Genomic DNA, 11,116 nt, shown 5'->3' on the forward strand with positions numbered 1-11,116 from the left:
GTGGGTGGCCATCACTCCCAGCAATGGACAGAGACATGGGGGTGGGTGCAGAGGAATACCACCAGTGGACAGGGACATGTGAGGGGTGGGTGCATATCACTCTCAGCAGCGGACAGACATATGGGGTGGGTGCAGAGGACTCCCAGCAGTGGACAGAGACATGGGGGTGGGTGCAGAGGACTCCCAGCAGTGGACAGAGACATGGGGGTGGGTGCAGAGGAATACCACCAGTGGACAGAGACATGGGGGTGGGTGCAGAGGACTCCCAGCAGTGGACAGAGACATGGGGGTGGGTGCAGAGGAATACCACCAGTGGACAGAGACATGGGGGTGGGTGCAGAGGACTCCCAGCAGTGGACAGAGACATGGGGGTGGAAGCAGATGACTCCCAGCAGTGGACAGAGACATGGGGGTGGGTGCAGAGGAATACCACCAGTGGACAGAGACATGGGGGTGGGTGCAGAGAACTCCCAGCAGTGGACAGAGACATGGGGGTGGGTGCAGAGGACTCCCAGCAGTGGACAGAGACATGGGGGTGGGTGAGGAGGAATACCACCAGTGGACAGAGACATGGGGGTGGGTGCAGAGGAATACCACCAGTGGACAGAGACATGGGGCGGAGTACATCATTATCAGATGACCACAACTCCATGGGTGAATGTACGTATCCCTAACTTTGGACAATGATGATAGTGCCATAACAACACATCACTGACAGCAGTGTCCCACTCCCAGGAGGATGGATGTCTTTCCCCCACTGCATGACACACCACATGTGGGTGTGAGGACAAATAACACATGCATACCCACCCCTGGCAGATGCAGCACAATACACACACTGAGGACTGATAGGAATGTTCAGGTGCTGGCCTAGCCACCAAGATGTTGTCTGTCATGGAAGGAATAGGGTGGAGTTCCCACAGATACAATGGCCACAATTGTGAGTCAGGTGTTCAAATACCCAGCAGAACAAGTACCATATGTTTACTAGGCTGGGATTACACACATGCATTGCGCGGAAAAGGGACAATTTCTCCATGAAGGCATGGGAAAATACTCTATACATAAGTACAGTGAGTACCAAGGATGGCACAGACGATGCAGCCGGAGACATTGCTGAGCAGGCATGGCCAGAGTTGAAGGGATCCATCACCAACAAAGGAAATGTAGACACAGGGCAACACAACAATTGTGCAACTCTCAGCAGGGGAGATGTCAGGTGCCACAGAGGAAGGAACACTCCTTGGGACAATGGCTCCAAACACAAAGAGCATACACGACAAAGAATCTTTGCAGAGACCTTGTGATGGCACGCAGATACCAGGTTCCACCCCATGAGCAGCAGACTACAACATTTCCCTGAAACATAACACATGCCCACAACCCCAACTCCTGTAGCATCAGCATCAACATCAGTACCTGAAATGCAAGACTTTTCTAACGAAAATAGAAAATGCTATATTCAGCATGAAAATAATAATGTGTAAACGAGACTATTCACAAAGGCCAATGGCCAGTCCATATCATCAGTCCTATCATATCATGGCCATGCGTCTGCCCTAGCTTGCCTGCACATCACAAGACTGTGTCGTCGACTGGGGGGGGGGGCATCATGTGGGGAAGGACCAGGCACCACAGGGACAGGAGGGGGAAGGGTAGGTGTGGTGGGTGCAGGGACGGACGACTCCACCACAGGGGGTGGGGCAGCGCCAAAGGTGGAGGCGAGCTCGGCGCTGCACACTTCTGCCAGTTCTTCAAGCGTCTCCCCTGCACCCGGAGAAACAACAGGCCCTAAGGAGGGGGGGGTCGGAGGGATGGGTTGCAGCGCTACTGGGGGAGGTGGTGGATGGGCTGGGGGACTTAACTCCCCTACCCGTGGAGTGCCTTGACCGTTTGCGTCCAGGTGAAATAGTGGGGCTGAGGCCCAGCCCAGCAAAGTAGGCCTCCTTCTCCGAATCTGGGGCAGGGGAGCCATGGGGAGTGACATCGGAGGGACTGGGGAGTGAGTCATGTGGACGAGGACTGTGGCTGCGTGCCTGCCTGTGTGCCCCAGACCCAGTGGGTGTGCCTGCTACTCCCTGAGTGTGCGTGTCAGGAGGTGTGCGCTTGCCCTTACGTGGTGGTGTGCTGCTTCTGTCTGGTGGGATGCGTGTGTGTGGATGTCTTGTTGTGCTTGGGACAGGCATGGGTGTGGTCCTTGTGTATGGGGCAGGGGTAGGGGGGGCAGCGCTGCAGGTGACTCGCTTTTGCCGTCAGTGACGAGTCCAGGGACCTCAGCAACATCCGTTGGTCAGACATGGCTGATGACATGCCCTCCATGTACGACACCATCTGGGTCAGCAGTCTGGTGTGCCATGGAGGACAGTCAGGATCGATGTCTGCCCAACTTGCAAATGCCGCTGAATGTCCACATACTCGGCAGTGAGGGCAGCAGGGCGGACAGGGGCAGGGGGTGCGGTGCCTGGCGCGAAGGAGACACGGTGTGGCCTAGCACGGACAGAAGGGACCCGAGCAAGTGGGAGGGCGGTGATGGGAATGGAGGGGGCGGCGAGAGATTTACTGCTGCTTTCAGCTGTGGGAGCATCCTCCGCCCCCTCTGGGAACTCAGCCTCGGACCCGTCTGCCTCGTAGTCAGTGTTGGTACTGGGCAGGTCCTCCGCCTCACTCCCCTCGCCCTTCGTGCCACTAGATTGCACCGACTTCACAGCAGTGGTGGCACCACTGCTCGATCCCTCCTCCACGTCCGTGCCGGTGTCTCCCTCGGTGTCCTCCGATGATGCTGTGGGCAAGGTGAAGAGACCGGAAAAAATCAGTCACCTGTATACATCTGACACATGAGTCCAAACAAAATAGGCAACAGTGCATATCAGGAAAGGCATCATGAGTAACATCTAGGATACTCCCCACATATGTAAACCCTGCACTCCCCAGTTGGTTGACCCACCATGCCACTTGGAAACAATGAAAATTAACACACAACAGCAAATAACTTGAAATCACAAGATCATGAGAAGCTAGTGTCTGGGATCAGTTGAGCACAGCAAGACTATGAAGGCATGCCACCTCTTGTTCACTGTGAACCAAACAGTATTGTCGCACCCAAGGCCAAATACCACATGCCAATGCAGAAGGTGTCCCCACACTCAACGACCTGTGAGTACTTTTGACACCCCAAAGAAATACATTGTGACTCCTGGAGAATCTCAACCCTTTACACAATGGACATGTCTAGCATGTGTGAATGTGGCACTCTGTGAACACAACACACATGTGTCTGTATAGCAGAAGTCACACAAGGAGGTGCACACCAAACTACATGTACACAGTCATTGTCTGAGCTGCCAGACTCATTCAAATCAGCCACTGTTAGGCAGAAATGGCGTATCAGTAAGTACATATACATGGCACCAGGGTGGTCTGGATGACTTGACACTCGTAAGTTGGTATCAGCAACAACCAAGGACTAACCCAAATGCTAGCACACTGTGGGAACATGTATATGTATGAACTCCAAACAAGTTTTGTTCAAACTGTGCCTTACTTTAAAATGTGCCAGCGTGTCCCTGGAAAGTGTAAAGGTGGTGTCTTGTGCACTTCCTTGGGAGACATCTGTCATGCAGGCACATCATTGTCCTTCACAACCAAACAACAAGGTCAAGCATATGAAACATTGAGACATGTTGACAGGTGTAGTGAGTGCCAATGGACATTTTCTCTGAGTAACAACTTGAATAATGTCATTTGTCACATGGCTATCCGTCACCTGATCACACAGTTGGCTACACATATGACCTACTGACTGTCATCTGGAGTGGCACACATGTCCACACCCAGGACAATGCATAAGCTAATGGGCCTGCAATTGTTTAGCAAAAAGGCCTAGCTGTACTGTGGGTTCCCCCTCATGTCAAGCCAGAATGTACCCACAGATGTCAGCACACAAAGTCACAACTGTGTAGCATCTGGACCACACACAGGTGTCAAAAATGTACAAGCAGGATACATGATTGTCAAAAACTGACACAGGCAATGAAGCACCAACATTAAGCACTGGCCAACATCACGGGTCACTGCACGATGACTTTCTGTACTGCGAATCATCACACACAAGTCAGAACTGGCAATGAAACATCAGAGTTGAACATGTACGCCCCTCCCGCACACACACACCCATATCTGAGTCAATGTGACTGATACCGATCAAGAAGTGAAACCTCTTATTCAGGGTTACAATAACTGTGCTTGAAAACTAGCTTCATTAACACAACATCACCTTGTAGGGCTGCCAAAACATATTGGTCACAAACAAACATCAACAGATTGTTGTGACTAGCCACACAGGCACTGCCCAGTGTGAGTATGCACAAGCAAACTGGTGTATCCCTGTCCAGTGGGCAAATGTATCACACATGTGAAAACTACTACCTAGGCCAGGGAACAATGCCACAGAGGCAGAGCCATGATGAACCCACAGTGAATGTGCACAGTGTTGGATGACACACATGAGTAGGAGGGCAGGCTGTGTCAGGGGACTGTAGTGTGCACACTGCTCCATGGTCCTGGAATGAGCTGACTGTTACAGGAGCAACCGTCCCGGCACTATGCATATATCCCACTCATGCACATCATGTCTGAGGCCACAACATTGGTAATGCATGCAGCAAGTCTGTTCATTTGAACCCTCACACTCCTATGTTGGGACTCAGCATCAGTGCCAACAATTATGCACCCCCAAATGACTGAACAGGACAGGGCACAGGCAGACCACCCCCACACATGATGCTGAAAGCAGTGTGCACCTTGATAAACTGGCAGCCTAGATGACCATGTGCAATAGTGATAACACACAGACCAGGTAACACATGTCAAGGAGGGGAAGGGAGGAAGAACAGCACAGGTTGACTTTGGGGTACAGGATATGCACTGCACATATATAGCCTGGCAGTGTATCCAGGCGACTGAGCAGCTCCAAAAGCTGGCGACACACAACAAACACACATGTACCTACCCCCGCCTGCTGCTGTAACTCCTGTATCCGCCTATCCAGGTTAGGGAGGACCACCGCCAGGACACGCCGCATCTGGTGGGTCAGGCGCCGGCGCCCGCCATGCTTGCGAGGAGGTGAGTCCTTCAGCATGACCCGGGCGATCCTCCAGGTCCAGCACCGGATGTCCTGCCATCTCTTCCTCACTTGTGGCAGGCGCCGACTGCGACCGTCCGCCGATTGCACGGCCTTGACGGCATCCTTCCAGATCTTCCCCTTGTGGTAGGGGGATACCTGTGTGGATGATAAAGTGGGACAACATCACTACACCTGCACCATGTCACAGAGACACACATTTGAACATCTTAGATTTGTTGAACAGGGCATAGTATGCTGGCAAGTAATAGCACCTTAGTCATAGAGACTTTTTCCACTGTGGACGCACCAATGCACTACATGGCATAGTAAGTACACAGGTGGCATGAGGGGTGCGAAACAATCCCTGATCATGGCACACACTGTGCATCCCAAGCAACACAAGGCTGATGGACAGCACCGCAAAGCAGTCACATGCAGTGGCGGCTGGTGGAATTTCAAACTGGTGAGGCGTATGCAGAGTGGATGAGCGGATGCAAGTGAGCGGAAGCGAGCGAGCCCGACGGCAATAAGGGGGGCTCGGGGGGGTTCTCCCCCGTGAAGAATTTTTTTTAAAATGGCCTTCTTTTTGGAGCTATTTTCAGCATTATTTCTGTGATAAATGGATTAAAAATTCAGTTCTTCTAGGCATTCATAAAAGAAAACTCATACATTATTTCAGAGAATTTCTGGGTTGCCAAGCAAGTCTGACTTCTGAAGAGGGCTAGGGTACTAAGCAAGACTGCTTTGGCTCCACCCTTTCCAATAGAAAACACTAGTTAGCGATGTGAACAAGTTCAATGGACAAACCTGGGGTCTAGGGAGAGTCCCTCTCCTAAGAAAGAAATGTAAAAAAGATTGGCAAATGGTGCATTTTAAAGCAAATGACTGCAGCGATAAAGCAAGGCTTATTAAGCAATGGGAACGTATAGCCTTGAAATATTAAACACATTAAAAACTGCCCTGTATCTTCTTGCATTAATTTTTTCAACAGTTACTTTAATATGTAAATTGTTCTGCATGATAACTTTAGCCGTTTAAAATGTATGCTTGCCCAGTGTCTTAAACTGCATGCAGCATTAACTTTGGAAAAATATGCTCTCCTTCTTGTACTAATGGGGGAGACCAGCAGTTTGTATTAGGATTGTCATTTCTGCACCTAGAAATACGGGCAGGACAAAATTGCACCTCACTAGTACCAGTTTAACACCTGAACACTGCAATCGGCCACCAGCTGAAAGGACATCAGGTGTTGTTTGTGCTGGAAAGAAGAAAAAAGCGCCTGCGTCCTCTTTTAGGTGCATACATGCGTGGTGCACATGTCAGCAAAATGACCCAGACAGTTTTGAATCAAGATGAACATAAATCTGAACAATAGACAGGGGAACAGTCTGACAATGCACCGCTCTAAAAAGACCAATTTTAAACACACATATTTGAAATTTTCTATTTTTTCAAATTCCTCTATCTCCAACAAAGTGGCACCAACTTTATTCTACTAAAAATCTGCTGAGCACGTCTCCCTTTAGCCCTTTTAAAAAAATGGGTTCCTGAAGGAAAATAAGGCACTGAGCAAAAAAGAGGTAAACAATGATAAGGAATATTCTGCGAGATGAGATGGGAGAGCACATTTAAGGGAAGAACTACGTGTACAGAAAACAGAAAATTATTCAATGCTACAGCACAAACTGTCGCAACAAAGATACCGAATAACAATGATGCCAGGGCAAAACTTATTCGCAAGTATAATGGGTTGGCAGGGAGATCAGTGCCAGGATAGGAAAATGATTAGGGATGTCTGTATAGAGACGGAGAAAAGGTTTATATAAAAAAAAAAACATCAAACATATGCCATTATGATATCCCTCTCTAGCTGACTACTGTAAGGCAGTCCTTGCAGAGCTGGGCCAACACACACTATCTCCAAAGTACCAAGTCTACTTTGTAATTCAGCAGTGTAACAGAATACAAAAGGACAAAAACAGTACGACCATGACATGATTTATAGTAGACAAGAGATCAGAAAATACCCCTTCGCACAAGATGAAATGGTTCAATAAAGAAGAGATGACCAATCACCAAATGAGAGACCGCCATTCCTAGGATTAAAAAACAAAGTACTACATCCAGGAATGATGAAGAATAAAGCTGCACATTCAGAAGAAGACAACCTTAATAGAACCAAATCCATTAACACAATCCAGGCCAAGATGTAATCCAGGTGTGTGGCTTTTAGTTGAACAAGAATAATCAAATCATGGTCAGGTCCAAGCTTACGAATCTAAAATACTTATCTGCCATGTACGGGTTCTGTATTATTTAAAAATAGCCATGTTGTCCCCTATATGTCCAACATGGGCACTATACTTAAGAACTGATGAGAGACAATATACCGCGAGACAGACGTTTCAACTTTGTAACGACAACACTGTTCAACGAGTGTAAGGATACTCAGCCTTTAATGATGAACCACTAGGTTAGACCATTCACAACCAACATTCTGCCAGTGTTAGCCTTATTGATCTGTTGCAGCACTCCAATCACCTGTTATGATTATGATTTCTAGATGCCATCACTCTCCGCATTCGCACATAACGTGTGTGTTTGTAAGAAAGTGCTACGTACACTTTAAGGGAAAAAAACAGTTGACTAACACAGTTTTGACAACTTCCCATGATTAATCCAGCCCAATATCCAGAGAACTTCAGGAAATTACCAGGCCCATTTAAGATCACCCGCAAATTAGCAGCCACCACGTATAAAAGTTATAAAGAAATAAGGCGCATGGAACGGTTACAAAAAACTAAAGCACTAATCTGAAGTGAACCACCAAAACTCTGTAAACTGTGAATTAAGGGCAAAAGAACAGAGCACTTAAAGGGTCAAACATTAACAACACTGACAAAATGAATGATGCAAAGGTCCGGTTTCCAGCCTCAGAGGCATCCCAACCTGTGTGCCGAAGGTTCTTCTTGGCAAATTGTGTGTATTTTTTTTTAATTTAGGAAACTTTATGAACGTCCAAAAAGGCCATTTATTAAAACAATTGCAAAGGAAAAAGGATATGTTTAGCATTTGAAGGGGAATAACTTGTGCAAAAGTATACATGTTGTGTTTTTGTGGCAATAGTTTCTCTCATGAAAAAAGATTGCTAAATAACTCTTCTACAAAAACATTTGCAACATTTTCTGCCTTTAACTAGTTTTATTAGGTGGAAAACCTTGTAACTGTGAAAAATTGCAAAGTTGTAGGACCTTCGTAAAACTATTCCAGCACAATGAATGTCCTCTCCCCTGCGCGTGAGCATCACATCTGTTACACATATACACTGCTAATGCACATCTAAAGGGCAAGCTCAACTACAGCCCGTTTAAGAATGAATTTATTTAGGTCCACTGCACAGCGTGGACACTTCTACGGGGCCCCCGGGTGGGAGCTCTTTTCACTCACATGATCTATAAAGATCGGGGAGGGGAGGGGCTTGAGTCCCCGTAGGTTAATCTTTGTAAACAATAACATCAGGAAAATGCCTGCAGCCTGGTGAACCCCAAAACACCCCACTGTTCCACATAGAGTTTGTAGGTTGCCCTGCGGTTTTTAGCAAACACTCCCCTCAGGTTGTGTCTCCATTCTACAAGTTCCAATCAGAAAATAACCTGTGGCGATGGCGCTAGCGCTAGTTAATTGTGGCCCTCATTCATCTTGTATCCCTTTATTTAATTTCATTTTTAGAACCGGGCGTTATATATGCTTCATTATTTCCAGATGCCTTGAGCTGCCATTGACGTTTTACATTAGTGGGGGGGCAGAAAGCACTTCTGCGGCTGGACAGGGTGACAGTTCAGTGGCCGCACAGGCCCGGCTCCCTCTGCTCTGGGTACTTAGGCACCTCTGCTGATGGGTTTCTGGAGCTGAGCCTGGGAGCGGTAGAGGGGTGAGTGACTGGCTCTCATCGGGGGCCCTTGGCCTGCACTCGCTGTCCCTGCTGGCTTAGAACCTGCGGGCCCCCCGTGCAGCCAGCCCTGCACCAGGCAGCGCCGGGGAAGCGCAGGGTACTGGTTGGGGTCCATTAACAGCAGGTGTGCACCTCCCTCGCTGTGAGCATGGCGCGGCTTCTCTTCTCTCAGGGTGGAGAACGGACGTTCAGTTCTCACTCAGGACTTCACAGCCGATGCACAAGACAGCCACTGCGTCCAGAACAAAACTAGCCACAGGCTAATCACCAAGACGCTTCAGGACCACAGCTGCTGGATACTCGGCTCTCTGCGCGGATGAATGTCCAAGTCATCACTTTAGGTGTTTGCACTGCAGGACATTGTCACAGTGTGGCCTGGCTACAGAATGGAGATAGCTCAGACTGCCTCATACCAGATTCAAAAGGCTAACAATCCGTGTTAAAATATGCATCCTGGTGCCTGGTCTTTACACCATATGTTTCCCTAATGCGTGTTTGCACGTAAAACAAAATCAATATTGCGTATGAAAAATATAGGACTGGACGTACCTCGTATCACAAATTAATGTGATGATCAATAAAGCCCCTCCACATTCAAACAATGCACATTTCCATCTTGCAATCGGTGACTTTATGAAATCACATAACGAACACTGTTAATAGCCTAAAATCCACAACAAACTGGTTGATTAAACCAGCGGCACTGAACTGTATATCTGGTCCCAACCCCCTACCACGGAGTAACGTGCTACTCACCGAAAAAGCGCTTTGACGCCTCGTCAGAGGTAGTAAGCGCTATATAAATACAATTACAATGCAATACAATACCTAGTACTAAGATTATTACACAAGATGGCTCCGCAAATTAAACGCTCGCTGCTGTTATCTGTGATTTGCTAGTCATGAGTTCCTATCCCGCCAAAGCCAATTTAGCCTTCCATCCTTCAGTGGCCGAAAAATCGAGTGCATTCACTAAAAGAAAGAAACTGTAGCCACTGCAGTGTTGTCCGTTGAATAAAATACAATTGATTATTAGGAACATTCTCTTGACACGACACCCGTTCTAGGCTAGAGCTTTCCTGGTATTTATTCGACCCTAGCTCGCACCCGCCACTTTCCCTTCCTGACAAGATGGTGCTGTTAGCACTGAGACATGCTTCCACAGAATAGCCGCTGCTGACAGATAAACAATTTAACATCCAAAAATACGTGTCACTCAGAATGGCGGGCTCGGCTTAACCTTTTTCTGAGAGGTGAAAGCTTCACCGTCGTCACCGACATTCACGAAATACGTAGCAGCAAGCGGAAAATGTGATGTCACAACATTCCATTGATTTAAATATGATTTAGTACTTGACATTTTTATGTGAAGCCGCACTAGGGAAAAGAAAGGTGTTGGAGCTAAGGCACAGTAATACTTTAATGGCGTTGCATGTTTGCTGGACATAGCTCTTCGTGCACAACTTCTATATTTTGACCAAAGGGGTGGCCTATTCTGTTTGTGAACAGAACTACGACTTACCAAACAGTCACGCCTCGCAATTCTCGGGGGAGGGGGGGTAACTTAAAAAACGTACCTGATCCTGATACCGGTCCCGCGCCGCCTCTGCGTCCTGGGCCAGTCCCGACTCCGGAGCAGCAACAGGTCTGGGCGGGTCGGGAGCAGGAACAACTCTCACTCTCAGCCAATCCAGACGCTGCATTAGCAGCGCCAGGATTGGCTAGGGCACAGATACGGCCCGCCCACTAGGAGACCCGGGGGCTGCAACGGCCTCTCGGGTTCTCCCCTCCCTCGCTCACCTATTGAAGCTATAGTAGTGTCTGACAGTGCGCATGTACGGGCTGGTCAAAAAAATGACCAGCCCAACCCTAAACATGCGCACAACAACTACAAGCCGCTGTCAGTGACAGTCTGACTGTCACTCAAACCACGTTGAGTGCTGCAGCAGCCCCGCCCCCACCCCCTTCAGCAGCTGATTGCCGCGCGGGCGTGTCCCAGCAGCGCGAGAGTGGAGAGGAGTTGAACTTGAGAATTGCTTCAT

At 48.5% G+C, this 11,116-nt stretch overlaps 1 long non-coding RNA gene across 1 annotated transcript; it reads right to left on the reverse strand.

Annotated features, from left to right (window-relative positions):
* Nucleotides 1-2,177: 2,177 nt before the first annotated feature.
* On the reverse strand, nucleotides 2,178-10,703 carry LOC146830226 (uncharacterized). The gene is made up of 3 exons (XR_014961393.1): nucleotides 10,652-10,703; nucleotides 5,009-5,278; nucleotides 2,178-2,779 (listed from the first exon to the last, which is right to left on the reverse strand). It is a non-coding gene; the product is annotated as an uncharacterized LOC146830226 (long non-coding RNA).
* Between the last annotated feature and the right edge of the window lie 413 nt (nucleotides 10,704-11,116).

This window comes from Triturus cristatus, chromosome 5_1 (assembly GCF_964204655.1).
Source record: "Triturus cristatus chromosome 5_1, aTriCri1.1, whole genome shotgun sequence".
NCBI classification, from domain to species: domain Eukaryota; kingdom Metazoa; phylum Chordata; class Amphibia; order Caudata; family Salamandridae; genus Triturus; species Triturus cristatus.